At 37.1% G+C, this 17,335-nt stretch overlaps 1 long non-coding RNA gene across 1 annotated transcript; it reads right to left on the bottom strand.

Annotated features, from left to right (window-relative positions):
* Positions 1–5,157: 5,157 nt before the first annotated feature.
* Positions 5,158–6,692, bottom strand: LOC124254722. Its single transcript, XR_006892532.1, has 3 exons — positions 6,570–6,692; positions 5,578–5,680; positions 5,158–5,253 (listed from the first exon to the last, which is right to left on the bottom strand). It is a non-coding gene; the product is annotated as an uncharacterized LOC124254722 (long non-coding RNA).
* Between the last annotated feature and the right edge of the window lie 10,643 nt (positions 6,693–17,335).

The following is a 17,335-nucleotide window of genomic DNA, read 5'->3' on the forward strand; positions in this document are numbered from 1 at the left end:
ATTGACCTATCCTCACCATATTTTGTATACTGCCTCTCCATATCATGTCGATGTGCCTTTTGGGGGTTTGAACTGTTCTTTCAATTTTATTTTTTTCTGTTTCAATTATGTTTCTGTTGAGGTCTCAACAAATGTCATCGGTTCCCAATTGCGCAGATCGATGCTCATGCTGTTGATCACTGGATTGTCTGGTCCAGACTCGATTATTTACAGACCGCCGCCATATAGCTGGAATATTGCTGAGTGCGGCGTAAAACTAAACTCACTCACTCACTCAACATTGAATTGGGGGTAAAGGAGGAGACATCTGTTTTTACGAGTAAACACACTTTCTAGTTCCAACAGCTCTAGCCTTTGGTGTTTACATTTCACAACTTTTGAGGTACAATCGAGCGTGCTCTAATTATAAGGATTTCAAAGAACATCATGCCTCTCTTGCAGAGAAGTTGTTCGATCAAGGTTACAACATTCAACGCCTCAGTGAAGGTTTTATGGTAGACGTGGAGGAATTTCCAAATTTGATGCATCATTGACAAAATTGTGTTCGATGCAATTCCGTACTTTGACGTAGCATACGTTGTTAGGTGAACAACTGACTAGACTTAGCATGTGTTTATGACGGGTGGGGCAGAATACGCTCACCTTTTCGCGCGAACACCTGGTATGATCACTATTCATAAACTCATGCTGTCATCGTATCGCATGGTGGCAATCACTGGATTGTCTTGTTCAGACTCATTTTGTTTTCAAACAACATCGTACAGCTGGTAATACTGCTGAAACAAATATTAACTCTTGATATTGTACAGTCGACTCTGCTTTTAGCAGAGATTTCTTCTGTAACGTTTTCAGAACAGAAACGTTGACCTGTGTCTAATCGCCAAAACGCAAGTATTTCACGGAAGAATTGTAAGATAAACACATCGAATCCGTTTGCGCTGTGCCCATACCTTGTATGGGTTGGGTGTTGCATGTCTAAGACTCGATTTGTTTACAAGCAACATCGTACAGCTGTAATACTACTGAAATAATATTATCTCTTGATCGACTCTGCAAGCAGAAATTTCTTCAAATGTGGAAAGGGTTTTATTTCGCTTCCATTTTTGTAATGTGTACAAAATGACGTCTTTTTGGGAAGGTCATTTTTCATATTCTTGCCCAAGATGGTAGGAGATATAATCTAGTAATTTCCCACGGAATTCAAACCCGTGAAATGTATTTGTGTTTATGTTGTAAACAAACACACACACACACACACACGCATACATTTCACTACATTTTGTCAACCGCAATTGAATTTTCAAAGACAATGCCCATTGTGATGTGTCCGTTTGGGCTAACCGTTGGAAACAGAGAAATCATATTCAGACTTTCCCATGCCCCCCACAAAGCCCAGATCTCAATATCATTGAAAATGTATGGAAAACTGTTGAATATTAGGTGACATTAACTCGAGACAAGATCTCATCCGTGTGGTGAATGACATTTGGACTGGGCTTATAGACGACGGAAGTCCCGTTTACATTCGTCGTCTATATGACAGTTTGCCAAGACGACTCAGGGATGTCCTAAGAGCACAGGGTCATATCTCTAAATTGTGAAAATTTGAGGTGAGTACCTTTATTATTTACATAGATACGCGAATTTTTAAAAGGGACCCGACTCCGCTAGAAATAGCCGTGACGTCGCCGATGCGAACAGACTTTTGGCCATGCACTGACTGTAGATGACTTACCTAAACGGAGAGCCACGGCGGGGTCAGTCCTTCCTTTTGGTACAAGCTGGGCCATATAGGCAAGTATTCTTCTGGAAATTAAAATCGTCAAGGGTAACACTGGTATAACAGTTGTCAATGAAGATTAATTGAGAACTACTACCTGCCCAGCAAGCCTAACCTGCGGTCATTCGGTACTATACCTACCGGCATAAACATCAAAGTCCAAACAGTAACCTGTGCCAGAGTCTGCCAAAACCCAGATTTTCACTCCGAACTTTGCCGCCTTGATCCTTCATATGTACTGCTTGATGCTGAGCCTGCCCTTGAAAGCGACCATATCTTTGTCTACTGACACTTGCTTGATGAGTCTCAAGTTTTCCTCTCATAGTATCATGAATGTACCTGATCTTGAACAATTTGTCACATGGCATAGGTGTATAAGATAAGATAGATCTCTTTTGCCCGTGAGGGAATTTGTCTAACATCTGAGGAGTGAGCATAAATACATGTATATCAAATAAATACATAACAAACCTTGATCATAATTACATACAAATGGGTACACGAGCATGAGAATGGAGAACATTAACGGTTATTCAACTAAGAAATTGATAATGGTAGAAAAGAGTTTTAATAACGCTTGTATTAGCACGTGGGCATATTATACCGACGGCCAGAGGGTAAAAGTTCATGTAAAACATGAGAGGGATCAGTAAAACTGTTTGTAGCTAAATTTAGAGCTGAAGTTACGTTTGCTTCCTCATGGACCTCAGGCGCTAGCGATTTATCAAAACTTTTAAAACAATTCAATTTCATTTTAAAAAAATAATTAAATGATAATTAACCTGGATTAAAAAGATCCTTCATTGTTTCTACACTGAAATATTGATCCTTGTGATGGAGACGTCAAGGACAGTTTGGCCGTTATTTCTCTTCACAAGGGATACAGATTGGAGGATACTCACCTTTCATCAGGCACCGATGAGTGCATCTAGAATGACCAATATGACGTAATAACTTCTTAAAATCTGGACTGACAATCCCTACATGTATAACCAATAGTTAGTTTAATTTCAAGTAATTTATTTATACCCACTTCAGTGTCACACTTATCGCGGATGTAAGTTGTAATGGTCGGTTTGTGATCCGTATAGGGAGTCGTGTCACAAATTTGTTGAGAGCTGCTTTAGCTGCAATATCAGCCATAGTTTGACCAGCAATTCCAAGTTTTAACATGGCGGAGTAACCAACTCAAAACGATGTCGTTATTGGCCAGTAACAAGAACAAGTGAGTGAGTTTAGTTGTTCACCTCACTCAGCAATATTCCAGCTATATGGCGGAGCAAGATCAAGTCACTTGTTTAGGTCACTATATGGCTTAAATACTGCCGATGTCACTAGAAGTCTTCACTCACTCACAAGTAATTCTGGTGCAACTGACCTGGCGCTTTCTAATTCTTCTTTCATTAGTCTGGAAGTAGAAGAGAACTCAGATTGTGTTGACCTGTTTTTGGCGAGCAAAGTGAAATACCTTCAATACCAATTGTGTTTGCAATTAGCATTTTATGAACCAAACCATCAAGGCCTGAAAATAATCTTTTGGTTGTGTTGGAACAGCAAAAGTCTTCTGAACGATCAATAGAAAGGGACAATGGTATTTTTCAGCAAGGAAACGGACTTTGAACATACGTACGCTCGTAGACAAGAGACCATGTGCACCCCTTAGAGAGAGCTTGATACGTGACAGATCCAATATCTTCCTCAGCATTCATTTATTAACATTCATCTTTCACAGGTAGGTTGAAAAAACTTGATCTTCCACCAATTTGTTCAAAAGGATCACTTGGATCATTTTTTTCATCAACGTTTGGAGAATTGTATTATTATTGTAGTAATATTATCTTTAATCATCAACGGAGTTGTTTTATTGTGCCTATTTGTGGTACCATCAGTCTTTAAAGTGCAAAGACTTAAATTTTTTCATGTTAACTGCAGCTACAGTCAACACTATGACAGCAGTGTAGACTTTGGCAAATCGTTTAGCACAAGATATATTTTGCAAGGGTTTCTTTTCAAGACTGTCTGTATTAATTCTGGGATGTGTATTGAAGGAAAACAGTTCATAACACAATTCTCACCTCATCTGAGAAGCTGCCGTTTTTAAGTTTTAATTTCCGGCTGTAGATATCCCAGGAATATATTAAAATCAGCATTTTGCAATTCTTAATATCTTCACTTTTTTAAATAGTGTTTCACTTATATGGTGAGAGCTGTCAAACTGACTTCTGGGCTATGGATTTCCTTTGTACGAATTTAAGTCGTTGATGAAATAATCGATGACTTCCATACAGTAAAGACGGTCATGAGATTGTCCTGTCCAAACTCACTTATATTTACAGACCACCGCTAAAAGCTGGAATATTGCTGCGAGCGGCGTCAAGCACAAACGAACTCGGATACCGCCTCTGGGTTGTTCCCAGCTAACACGAAAATGTTTTAAAAATATCCCCAAAACATTTCGTGAAATGTTCCAGAAACATTTTTTAAAATGTTTTATTCACGTGATTTTGTATGGTTCCAGAAATGTTTTAGAAACATTTTCAAAAACGTTTAACTATAAGGTTTTTAAAATGTTTTCCTGAAATGTTTTTTCCGAGATGTTTTGGAAATGTTTTCACAAATGTTTTATTCACGTGATTTTGTATGGTTAAATGTTTTAGAAACATTTTCAAAAACGTTTAACTATAAGGTTTTTAAAATGTTTTCCTGAAATGTTTTTTCCGAGATGTTTTGGAAATGTTTTCAAAAATGTTTTATTCACGTGATTTTGTATGGTTCCAGAAATGTTTTAGAAACATTTTCAAAAACGTTTAACTATAAGGTTTTTAAAATGTTTTCCTGAAATGTTTTTTCCGAGATGTTTTGGAAATGTTTTAAAAAATGTTTTATTCACGTGATTTTGTATGGTTCCAGAAACGTTTCAGCAATGTTTTCTCCAACATTTAGTGAATATATTCCATAAAGGTTTTCTGAAAACGTTTTATAGATGTGATTTTGTATGGTTCTGGAAACGTTTTAATAACATTTCCTTTGAACATATAGTTTTAACTTTTCAAACATATAGAATAGCCCTGATAACAATTAGGTGGTGTTTTGTTTAAAACGTAAACCACTGGAACAAAACGTAAACCACTAACAGTTAACAATGTACATAATATGTCTGTGGCAAATAGTTAGACATATACATAGGGGCGTGTCTCACTTAGAAACAGCGTTAGAAAGACATATAGATGTCTAGACTCAACCCTTTTACTATATAATAGGGTTGGGTCTATACACCTATATGTCTTTCTAACGCTGTTTCTAAGCGACACATGTCCCTATGGACATACATAGTTAATCTTTACAAGGACACCAAAACAGATAAAAGAATGGCAGACTTGTAATCAACAATTTTATTAATAATTCAGGAAACGTGTACACCTTTTCAGTTTGTTTCATTATCTTCTTCTTTGCTTTTGCAGTCATCCATATTTCTGAAATATAGAAAACTTGCAATAATCTTATTCTTAAGCAGGTACTTGAAATGTGATATTTACTCAAACCAAGTGACACTAACCAGGAGACTCAGTCTACTACCACGTTTGTACAGACAGTGTTTGGTGGACATGAACACACTATTGGAATGTAATGATTGATATGATAATATCCAGAATCATGCTGAATACCAAAGATGTAGCAAACACAGAATATCACTTAGTGGTCAGAGGCTGGGTACAAGTACAAATCAAATCTTGCAATAAAAAGCCCAAAATATATCAACATGTTTATAGACAATGGTATTTAACAGCTGCACTTACATAATTCACAGCTCCTGGATTATTTGATGTGTTCCTCCATAAATCCATCATGTGTAACAGTGTGTTTGTATATCCTGGAATGCTTGTCTCATATTCGACCTTGCTGCAATGAAAATAACAATGTTCCACATTATCACAAGTTATAAATTGAACCGTTTGCAATGTTAAATTAATAAAATGTCTTTCAGAAATAACATGGAAAAAATTAACAACGATAAGGGCCACTGGCTTGTGCATACGTTTACGATCGGAAACCGAACGTAATAGCGGCATTAACCGCCTTACTGAACTCTGCTTGAACACATATTGCTCGCTCTTGATAGCCTAATTATCCTTTTATGTAACATAAAATTAATTAGGTACAAACTCTCTTAGACATTCTTCACAACGATATAATATATATCCAAAGCGAGCTGAATTCGATGTTCTGGTGATTTCGACGATTACATTGCTCGCGCTATATCGGGGGGATTACGTTCGCGATCGGAGTGCACAAACAGTTTCACTGGTAGGGCGGATGCAAAAATATCAATATTATTTACCCGAGATCGTTAATACCACTACAGATGCAAATCAATTGCCTATATAACCAAATATAGCAAAAACTCTGTAAGATTTGTCGTCTGCTGGTGACAAGCAAAATATAAACAGGAAGCCACGTGATCACAACACTCACTCGCATGGCGGAGCGAAATGTATACAAATCCCTGATGTGGAGATGTTTCGCCGATATGATATCATCAACGCTATTTTTGTAGGAAACACTCGATATTTTTTGTGTGAAATAGATAAATATATCCCTTTTCACTCAAGGTTAGTAAAATAAAATGACGTTTTTGTCTTACATCGTCGAAAAAACCCTGTCACCGGGATTCTCTAACACTGAATCACGTTTCTCAAAACCCCGCTACTTTTGAGTAACACAGTATTTTAATCGAGTGAATATCAAAATGTACATAAACATGAAAATAGTGACTGTAAAATTAACTCACCGCAACCGAGGTCACATCGATGATCCAGTTCCAGTTGTTGCACCATGAGTCGAATGACAAGGTGGTAGGGTCCTGAATAAACTTCAACTAAGATGGCGGGTGCAAAATTATGACGTGAAGGGTGACGTCATTCCCCGCGGTAACAATAAGGCATTGTGTCACAACATTTTAAAAATGTTATCAAAACGTATAGGTGTGATATCATTTCAAAACCCTTTTAAGAACAAGTCATAATAAAAACACATTTTATATGTGATGACAGATCCGGCTAAAACATTTCAGGAACGTTTTAAGGCACTTTAATGACAAGTCGTACATTAGAACGTGGCTGAGTGAGATAATTGTTTGTGATTGCAGTGTATGTACTGTTTATGTCACACCAACGTTACAACAGAAAGCGTGTTTTAAAACGTGATGACAATATTTCATTAAACATGTTCGTGCACAACATTTCTGCAATGTTTTAAAAACATTTGAATCATATGTTATGAAACTGTTTCACCCATGTTACAGCATGACGTTTCTGAACAACATTTTGAAAACATTTCAAAAACACTCTCAGTATTTTTAAGATATTCACACATTATTTGTATGATTATGTTCTTGCATAATCTCTGCAGCGTTTTAAAAACATCTCACTAATATGTTGTGAAATGGTTTCAAACACGTTATAGTATGGCGTTTTTAAACAACATTTTGAAAACATTTCAAAAACATTTTCAGTATTTTTGAGAGATTTAGACATTATTTGTATGATATGGCATAAATGTGTGCACAATGTTTTTAAAACGTGATGACAATATTTCATCAAACATGTTCGTGCACAACATTCCTGCAGCGTTTTAAAAACATTTGAATCATATGTTATGAAACTGTTTCACCCATGTTACAGCATGACGTTTCTGAACAACATTTTGAAAACATTTCAAAAACACTCTCAGTATTTTTAAGATATTCACACATTATTTGTATGATTATGTTCTTGCATAATCTCTGCAGCGTTTTAAAAACATCTCACTAATATGTTGTGAAATGGTTTCAAACACGTTATAGTATGGCGTTTTTAAACAACATTTTGAAAACATTTCAAAAACATTTTCAGTATTTTTGAGAGATTTAGACATTATTTGTATGATATGGCATAAATGTGTGCACAATGTTTTTAAAACGTGATGACAATATTTCATCAAACATGTTCGTGCACAACATTTCTGCAACGTTTTAAAAATATTTCAATGACATGTTATGAAATAGTTTCACTCATGTTATAGCATGACGTTTTTGAATAACATTTTAAAAACATTTCAATAACATTATGAAACATTTTTATAACGTCCCAAAAACATTTTGACGAAAATGTTTTTGAAAAACTATTTTGAAACCTTATGAAAATGTTTCGAAAATGTTTTGTGTTAACTGGGTTTTCATTTTCCCACCACAGCTTCAGTTTATCAAATAATAATCCCATGAATTTCCTTTGCTTTTTCTTAATTTGTTTCTTAATATTTCTGACTGAAAGATCCGATGCAATAGTTGCAACATCTTGTCTTGTGTAGCCGTATCTATAAAAGATGACAGACTTAGTACATGTTGTACCAACATCATCTCCTCATCCTTAGTAAAAAAACAAACAAAGGCTCTGTTCCCGATGTGTTACAAGACATCTCAGTCCTTCCACTAAACCTGTCATGTAACGTACTAGAAGGTATGCCAAAAGTTCTAGCACCTTTTCTTATGCTCATACCACCCTCAGTCATAGCATTGTAAGCCTTAGATATTGATTCATTGGAATAAGTCCTGTAACTGGACGTGTTCGGTCTAGGAAATACCTGAAAGTGGATTAGAAAATCGTATTTTGAAGAATTCCAAATTTTTAAACATCGAATATCAGATTACCCTACTCAGATTCCATAGATGAAAAACTTGACAGAGTTCTACTCCTTTAATGTCAAGCGACCTTTTAGCATAGCTTGTCAACATAGCAGACGACGCACCTCTCAGATTTTCACACACGTTGTTAATGAGATACAGATGTTTTTAATTGTTCATGCATTTACAAAACTGACTGACTGCCTGAGTTTGGTTTTACGCCGCTTTAGCAATATTCCAGCAATATCACGGCAGGGGACACCAGAAATGGGCTTTACTCATTGTACCCATGTGGGGATTCGGTCCCGGGTCTTCGGCGTGACGAGCCAACGCTTTAACCACTAGACTACCCCACCGCCCCGCATCTACAAAAAGTATCCAGGGATCAAGTAACGTACATTCTTTATAATTTTGATGTTGTACTTACGTTATGAAGTTTGACGCAAAACAAATTGCCGGAGTGACAGCGGAGGTGTTACCTGACGAGTCGGCAGCTTTGATGACTTCACATCTCTCGTTATAACGCGAGAATTCGCGAGTAAAATGGCTGTCCGAAAAAAGGATTCATCCGAAAACGGGGAACGGTACGATACTAATCTAAACTACCAATAATTTACAAATCTTTTATCAAAATTGTTCTACTAATTCTATTTTTTTTAAAAATTCAATATTTAAATAATAATTGACGTTGAAAAGATATTTCACTGTTTTGACACTGAAAAATGACATCCCTTGTGATGGAAAAATGAATCTAATGATTGGAAGAGACTGTTTGCACATGTATTAGCAAAGGGAAAGTTTTGCTCGTCTTCAAGACGTCTGAAAGAGCGTGGTAAGATAAAATATATCCAAAAGGAATTTTTTATTATTGCACAGTTTTAGTTCTCAATTCATGAAAAGTAATGTGAATACTTTTGAAATAACAAAATCAGCATATAAGTAGAGGATAAAATCATATAATACTACATACACACAAACATACATGCATATGATACAATAGCCTAGTAACATTTTTTCCTGACAATTTATTTTCGACTACAATGAAGTAGCCGAGATGGTCATTGGTATGGTACCCTTGGTTCCGCCTCCCCCTTCGTGCACCTTCATCCATGTCATCCTGGCGTAACTGTCCCCCTCACCTTGGAGTACTGACCGACTTGTTGAAGTCCATTGCATTATGTTCACTTTTCATTAAGAAAAATGGGGATTTGTTTTTTTTACACTCGCTAGGTTTTACTTTCTACAAAAAAACAATGTTTCCAAATTTTCACTCGCTCTTTAAGTGAATACAACTACGTTATAGTTGGCACTCTGAAGTTCCTTACCAGTTATGGAAGCATAATTAGTTGTAGGCGATTACTGCTGATATGACGTGTCTCCCTTTGTGATCCTGTTCTTTTTTAAGTCAACATGGCAGTAATGACTTGTAAAACATGAAGATTTGAAGACAATTTTGTGTCAAAAGGATCATACCCAGAGGATATCAAGCATGACTTGAAGGTCAGTGTACCTCTGTATATTTGGATTGAAAATACTTTTTATATGGTGACATCAATTAAATCTACTACATGAGACCACTTGCCTCCTTATTATTGTTTTGACTTTTTAGATGCATTTGTGATTTCCTGTGTCATTTAGTGGTAACTTGACTGACATTTTCATAGTATTTGACATGCTATCATATAAGTAGAATGTTACATATATGCTTAAATAACTGAAAAAAGAGTGTTTGGTGCTTGTATGCACATAGGGGGCCCTTTTGGGGATAATCTATACTTGATGTGTATTTTATGTGTTCTTAAAGCTATTCTGATGATAATTATATAAAGTACATTTATTAAGTCCACATCTCTGGCAATATTTAAATGGTGTTTATTTAAATCAGGAAACATGGTTTGGGTCGTAACAATATTGCTCTTTAAAGCATCCTCCCTACAAGGGCCCCTAACATGTTATGATGCTGTCATACTTTCATTGCAACAAACAATAAGAGTGTTTTCTTAAAGGGCCCTGTGGTGAACAAAATTACCAAATCTCTAACTTTTGCAAACTAGTTTATAGTTTGATTTACTTAAATGTTAGATATTGTATCCTTTATTAATTACAGTTTAAAATTTTTCTAATTTTTGTACTGATTGTGATTTATTTGTTACAGAATTCTTCTTATATTCCTATCAGAATTTTGGCTTGCAATTGATCATATAATGCAGTGATTTGACTATAATTGCTTCCGAATAGGTCTTCAGCAACCAATGCTCGCCACAAAAGGCGACTATGCTTGTCGTAAGAGGTCACTAATGGTCAGACTCGCTCGCTTGGTTGACACATATCATCGGCTCCCAATTGCGCAGATCGATGGCCATGCTGTTGATCACTGAATTGTCTGGTCCAGACTCGATTATTTACAGACCGCCGCCATATAGCTGGAATATTACTGAGTGCGGCGTAAAACTAAACTCACTCACTCACTATTAAGGACCTAAACTGGAGTGTTATGCATTTCCTGTCAAAATGCTACCAGTGACAAAATCAAACTCCCTCTTGTATCACAACCAATATTGGAATCTTATGACTACTTGTTGGATATCATACATGACATTCCTGATGGGAAGGGAACGACACACGGAACTGTGACTGCTGTCTACCGGATGTCAAGTGCCTCAGAACTGTCTACCAGACAGCCAATGCCTCAGGAGAACTGATATCACAATCCCTTGACATACAGAAAGGCCCAAATCATACAGTTGCTCCCTATCATAGAAAGCTGATCCCCTGCAGAAAACCAGCCTTGAAAACCACATCTCAGTTATCAACAAATTGGACATAACTGGACAGGTATTTCAAAAGGCTATTACTTGACACACTTTGGATGGATAGTAGCATAAGTGGTGTCCAGAATGAGGGAAGAGAGAGAAGCTAACATAATTCCAGGCTGGGCTGCATACAATTCTTAGCTGTCTGAATGCAAAACAATGACTAGAGTGGATTTGTTGCATCTAGAGGCTGGAGCAAACTCTGTTTTGATATATATATATATATATCATGATGATGAGTGTGAATAGTTGTGGAAGGACCTCTCCTTTCGGTGATATTGTAGCTATTTACTTTCATCATTAATTACAGTTTTTTTCTATTGGAGAATGATGGAATGTCTGAAATGGAAATCATGATGATATTGATCATTCGTCACCACTCGCCCCTTTCCGTAACCTCCAAGAAGACTCATCCCCCACTCGATACTTGTTATGTGCGAAAATACGACAAACCAATCTGAACGCGTGGTGCTTTGATAAAAATAATCCCGAGTACTTAAGTCGTTTATGGCATTATGTCATTGTTTAAAGAATCATGAAAAATATATATCGTCATATTGAAAGCACAAAGAACGTAGCTAAAAGGAGTTTGCTGCCTATTGTGAAGTTTTTAATATGAATCATGCGATTGACGGTGAGAGATTCAAATACACGCACGTGCGTTTGTTGACATAACTGCTCTCATGGATCCAATTAAATGTATTTCTGACGATCTTGCGGGCTTGTTATGGAGATTGTACGTGTGCTTCGACCAATTTTAGGAAATGTAAATATAGTCGCTACGAGATTCAAAACAAGAATATCGTATTTGTATGTAACTAATCAACCTTAATCTTTAACATTGGGCTTATATTTCATAGCTCTGGGGATATTTTAGTCTGACTGTTTTTGGTCATTCATATTTTTTTTCAGCGAATTCATTTGAAATTCCACCAGTGGTGTGACAGCAAGGTTACACTTATGTTCAGTTTGAGAAATATTTTAAAGTCATTTTTGAGTATCTGCTTTGGGATTTAATGTAGCTGATTTTTTGATTTTTTTTGTATATAATAAATAAAACAATTCCCACTCTATTAAGAAAATTAACATAACATAATTGGCAATATAAGGTGAACAGCTGGTAATAATTACATTAGAATATGTCTTTAACAAATATGTTTTTCTGCTTCTTTTAGTTGTATCAAAGAGGTTTAATTCTTCAAAATAAATAAGTTAAAAAAACACCAAAACAACAACCTAGCAATGTACATGTGCTTCGGTGATATTAAGAAAACATTGGAATCAAACAGGGATAGAGTTATCGTTCTTGTTTAAAGTTGTTCTGATGTTCATGCGCCAATATGAAATCCTTCCAGAGGGGCACGAGTCGCTATTCGGCTTGTCCCGGAATAACACGAGTGGGTCACGAATGGATATTGATATATTGCTGTAAAGAGTGTTCTGTATGTGGTGCTTGTGATGTCTTTAGATTGCATTCTATATACGAGAATGTAATTAAGAGCATAGTATACATGTCAGAGAACATTAAATAAGACTCGGTTAATACTAGACAAGTCTCAACACAAACACTATATTAAATTTATTAAACACTTTAATAGTTAGAATGAGAACAGTCCAAAGCAGGAATGGCATAAGTAGGGTAGAAGTCTTTCAGCAAACTGCTTTGGTTGGTAACTTGAAATACAAAAACACCACCATGAGAAATATGTGATAAGGTGTCTGTCAACATGAAGAATTAATCCATATTAACGTACGTGGTAGTGAAAAAAATCATGATAGATATCAAATTTAAAAAAACCTAATAACACAGTCACATTTGGCAGTCTTTCAGCAAACTGTCTCATAAACTTGCAACTTGGAATTTAAAAAAATACAATTAAAGACTGAGATAGGTCTCTCCATATTAACTTGACAGTGAAAATACTCATCATTAGATAACAAATACAAACAACTAAGGTCACTGTGAGTATTTGTACATCATCATGTGAATATCATTCAATGATGCGATTTATTAAACAGTTGTCTTTGCTTTAGAGATTGCCATTGTGTTGAGGCTCCAATGATATCGAACTCCGAAAGTTTTGGTCCTTCTAGTTTCACAGTCAGCAAGTCATCAAGTCTTTCTGCACTTAATCTGTTCCGAAGAGCAGTTTCGACCTGGTTTTGAGAGCTAAACCCCCTCTGACAATCAGAAGTGTGAATGGGAGCAGTTAAAGCAATACGTGCCAAGGTGATGAAGTTTGGGAATTCCATCTTGTGGTACTTGGTGATCAGTCCCCAGAGAATAGCCATCTTATACCGAGGATAACCAGAGTAGACAACAAGGGGTGTGAGGACACTCCATTCCTGTCGAGTTGCTTCTGAGTTTACCACAGATTCTGTCTATTTGTTATTATGATGTTCCCTAGCACTATGCAAGGTTCCTGCTATAATCCATCGGGGAAATCACAGTGTTAGAATTGGAAATCCTTGATTTTTGGTTGCCATCTTGGACACCATCTTGGATTTTTCGGAAAATAGGCCCAAAATATCGGCACACCCCAAACATATGTTTTATCATGATGTTCCCTTGCACTGTGCAAGGTTTTCTGCTATAAACCAGCGGGAGAAAGTCAACTAGTGTTAGAATTAGAAATCATTTGTTTTTGGCGGCATGTTGGACGCCATCTTGGATTTTTCGGAAAATCGAGCACCCCGAAAAATATGTTTTATCATGATATTACCCAGCACTTTGCAAAGTTTCATGGTTTAGTCCGCCAAGTATCGATTTTCACCCTAAGCCACTTCACTATACCCAGCTTTTGTTTTGAGCAAGATGGGTGGCCCTGAAAAGGGCCGTTGGCATGGTTGGGGTGAGACATCACCGAGGCATGGCATCTATTGTGGTGGTGGTGCGCTGGAGCCGATGCTGGTGGAATCGTCCATGGGTTCAACAAAGTCCAAGGCTCGTTGAAGCAGAGAGTGCATGGTTCCTATACCTTCTTGAGCAAGGATGACTTGATTTGACTTGATTTGACTTTGTCATTGAGTAGAGCCAGTAGACGATTGCCTTCAAGTATAGCCACTTTCTTGCGCGGTTGACCTTGCTTGTAGAAGGGAGCCGAACGGCTCTGGGTCTTGTTGGTACATTTCATACTCTCATGGTCCTCTTTACCACAGTGTCGGCAGGGATGTGGGCAGTCGTAACTGAGACGGCCTTTGATTTTTATCCCACCGGCATATAATGCGGTGGGATATAGTCGTCGCCTCGTCCGTCTGTCCGTCCGTCCGTAATCATTTTGTTTCCGGACCATAACTCAAAGACCATTCGATATTTTTTAACCAAAATTGGTAGATATGTCAAACATAACCTAAGGTGGTGCCTTTTGCTATTTACAGATAATTGTCATTTTTATTTTTCTCGGTTTCCATGGAAACGTTTTGGACTTAGTCTTAAAGAAGGGTGGGCTTCGTTTCCGGAGCATAACTCAAGAACCATTCAATATTTTTCAACAAAACTTGGTAGATATATCAAACAGATCCCAAAGTGGTGCCTTTTGCTATTTACAGATTTTTGGCATTTTTATTTTTCCCGGTTTCCATGGAAACAATCCGGACTTAGTCCCAAAAGTGAGGGGTGGGCTTCGTTTCCGGAGCATAACTCAAGAACCGTTCAATATTTTTCTACAAAAGTTGGTAGATATATCAAACAGAACCATGAGTGGTGCCTTTTGCTATTTGCAGATTTTTGTCATTTTTATTTTTCCCGGTTTCCATGGAAACATTTTGGACTTAGTCTCAAAAAGTAAGGATTGCTTTCGTTTCCGGAGCATAACTCAAGAACCATTCAATATTTTTCAACAAAACTTGGTAGATATATCAAACAGATCCTAAAGTTGTGCCTTTTGCTATTTGCAGATTTTTGGCATTTTTATTTTTCCCGGTTTCCATGGAAACGATTCGGACTTAGTCCCAAAAGTGAGGGGTGGGCTTCGTTTCCGGAGCATAACTCAAGAACCGTTTAATATTTTTCAACAAGACTTGGTAGATATATCAAACAGAACCTTAAGTGGTGCCTTTTGCTATTTGCAGATTTTTGGCATTTTTATTTTCCGGTTTCCATGGAAACATTTTGGACTTAGTCTCAAAAAGGGGTGGGCTTCGTTTCCGAGCATAACTCAAGAACCGTTTTATTTTTCAACAAGACTTGGTAGATATATCAAACAGAACCTTAAGTGGTGCCTTTTGCTATTTGCAGATTTTTGGTATTTTTATTTTTCTCGGTTTCCATGGAAACGATTCGGACTTAATCCCAAAAGTGAGGGGTGGGCTTCGTTTCCGGAGCATAACTCAAGAACCGTTCAATATTTTTCTACAAAACTTGGTAGATGTATGAAACAGAACCTTAAGTGGTGCCTTTTGCTATTTGCAGATTTTTGGCATTTTTGTTTTTCCCAGTTTCCATGGAAACATTTTGGACTTAGTCTCAAAAAGTAAGGATTGCTTTCGTTTCCGGAGCACAACTCAAAAACCGTATAATATTTTTCAACAAAACTTGGTAGATATATCAAACAGATCCTAAAGTTGTGCCTTTTGCTATTTGCAGATTTTTGGCATTTTTATTTTTCCCGGTTTCCATGGAAACGATTCGGACTTAATCCCAAAAGTGAGGGGTAGGCTTCGTTTCCGGAGCACAACTCAAAAACCTCTCTATATCTTTCAGCAAAACTTGGCAGATATGTGAGGCAGATCTTGAAGTGGTGCCTTTTGCTATTTGCAGATATTTGTGATTTATTATTTTCTCGGTTTCCATGGAAATGATTCGGACTTAGTCTCAAAAAGGAAGGGATGGGTTTCGTTTCCGGAACACAACTGGAAAACTTCTGAATATCTTTCAGCAAAACTTGGCAGATATGTGAGGCAGATGCCAAAGTGGTGCCTTTTGCTATTTGCAGATATATTTGTGATTTATTATTTTCTCAGTTTCCATGGAAACAATTTGGACTTAGTCTCAAAAGGGAGGGGTAGGTTTTGTTTCCGGAGCACAACGCGAAAACTTCTTAATATCTTTCAGCAAAACTTTGCAGATATGTGAGGCAGATCCCAAAGTGGTGCCTTTTGCTATTTGCAGATTTTTGTCATTTATTTTTTTCATGATTTCCATGGAAACGATTTGCACTTAGTCTAAAATCAAGCTGGACTTTAAGTAACTGTCAGATGATTTGTTCTTTCAAAGATGTGGGGGCCGGGGGGATATGTCATCTTCTGATGACTCTTGTTTCACAGTTGAAGCAGGTGTTGTTATCGTGCTTGTTGCTGTCCTTGGCCTTCTTTGCACATATGTAATGGTGATGGCCTTAAACACCACACTCGGTACAAGTCACCTTTTGACAGTACAGATAACTGTGGTCATCTATTTCGCACAGGTCTGAGAACAAGTCTGCTTTAATAAACATTTCAGATACAAAATCCAAATGAGTTTATTTCAAAGACATATATATTCATTTCACTGTCACTTAAAAACAGAAAATGTAACAGCACTAAATTCCAAAGCACGCAATTTGCTATTCACATTACAGTTACTATTTATGATACAGATCAACGTCCCCTCAGGAAGTTAACAATCAGATGCCCGATCACGCGGGAAAACAGATCTTTCAGATTTATCGCATCATAATGTGAATCCCTTGCAGTCGAAAAGTCCACACAGTAAAGCAGAATACGCTTGATGGTGAACACCTCATCGCAAGAGACACACATCGGAGGTCCAGCCGCATCCGTTTTCAGCAGATAGTTATGAGTAAAGCGACTGGCCAATATGACGCTAATTACCTCATCGCGTCTTGACTGACAAAACCAAGTAGGTATGACCAATTGTTCATTTCAATTCATGGAGTTTATTTCTTCCTACTTGGGTGTCCCATCTTTTTTGCATTAGGTCCCGAGTATAACTTTTGATAGTGGGCTTGAAATCAGTGTACGGGATCGGCAGTGATGATAATGGTTTGTCAAGAGCTGCTTTAGCTGCAGCATCGACCCAGCAACCAGCAGAGGACGATGTCACATTGGCCAGTAGAAAGATCGTTGTAAAGTTCTAGAATGTCT

The sequence above is a fragment of the Haliotis rubra genome, unplaced genomic scaffold (assembly GCF_003918875.1).
Source record: "Haliotis rubra isolate DU_JTF1 unplaced genomic scaffold, ASM391887v1 Scf58, whole genome shotgun sequence".
Classification (NCBI taxonomy): Eukaryota; Metazoa; Mollusca; class Gastropoda; order Lepetellida; family Haliotidae; genus Haliotis; species Haliotis rubra.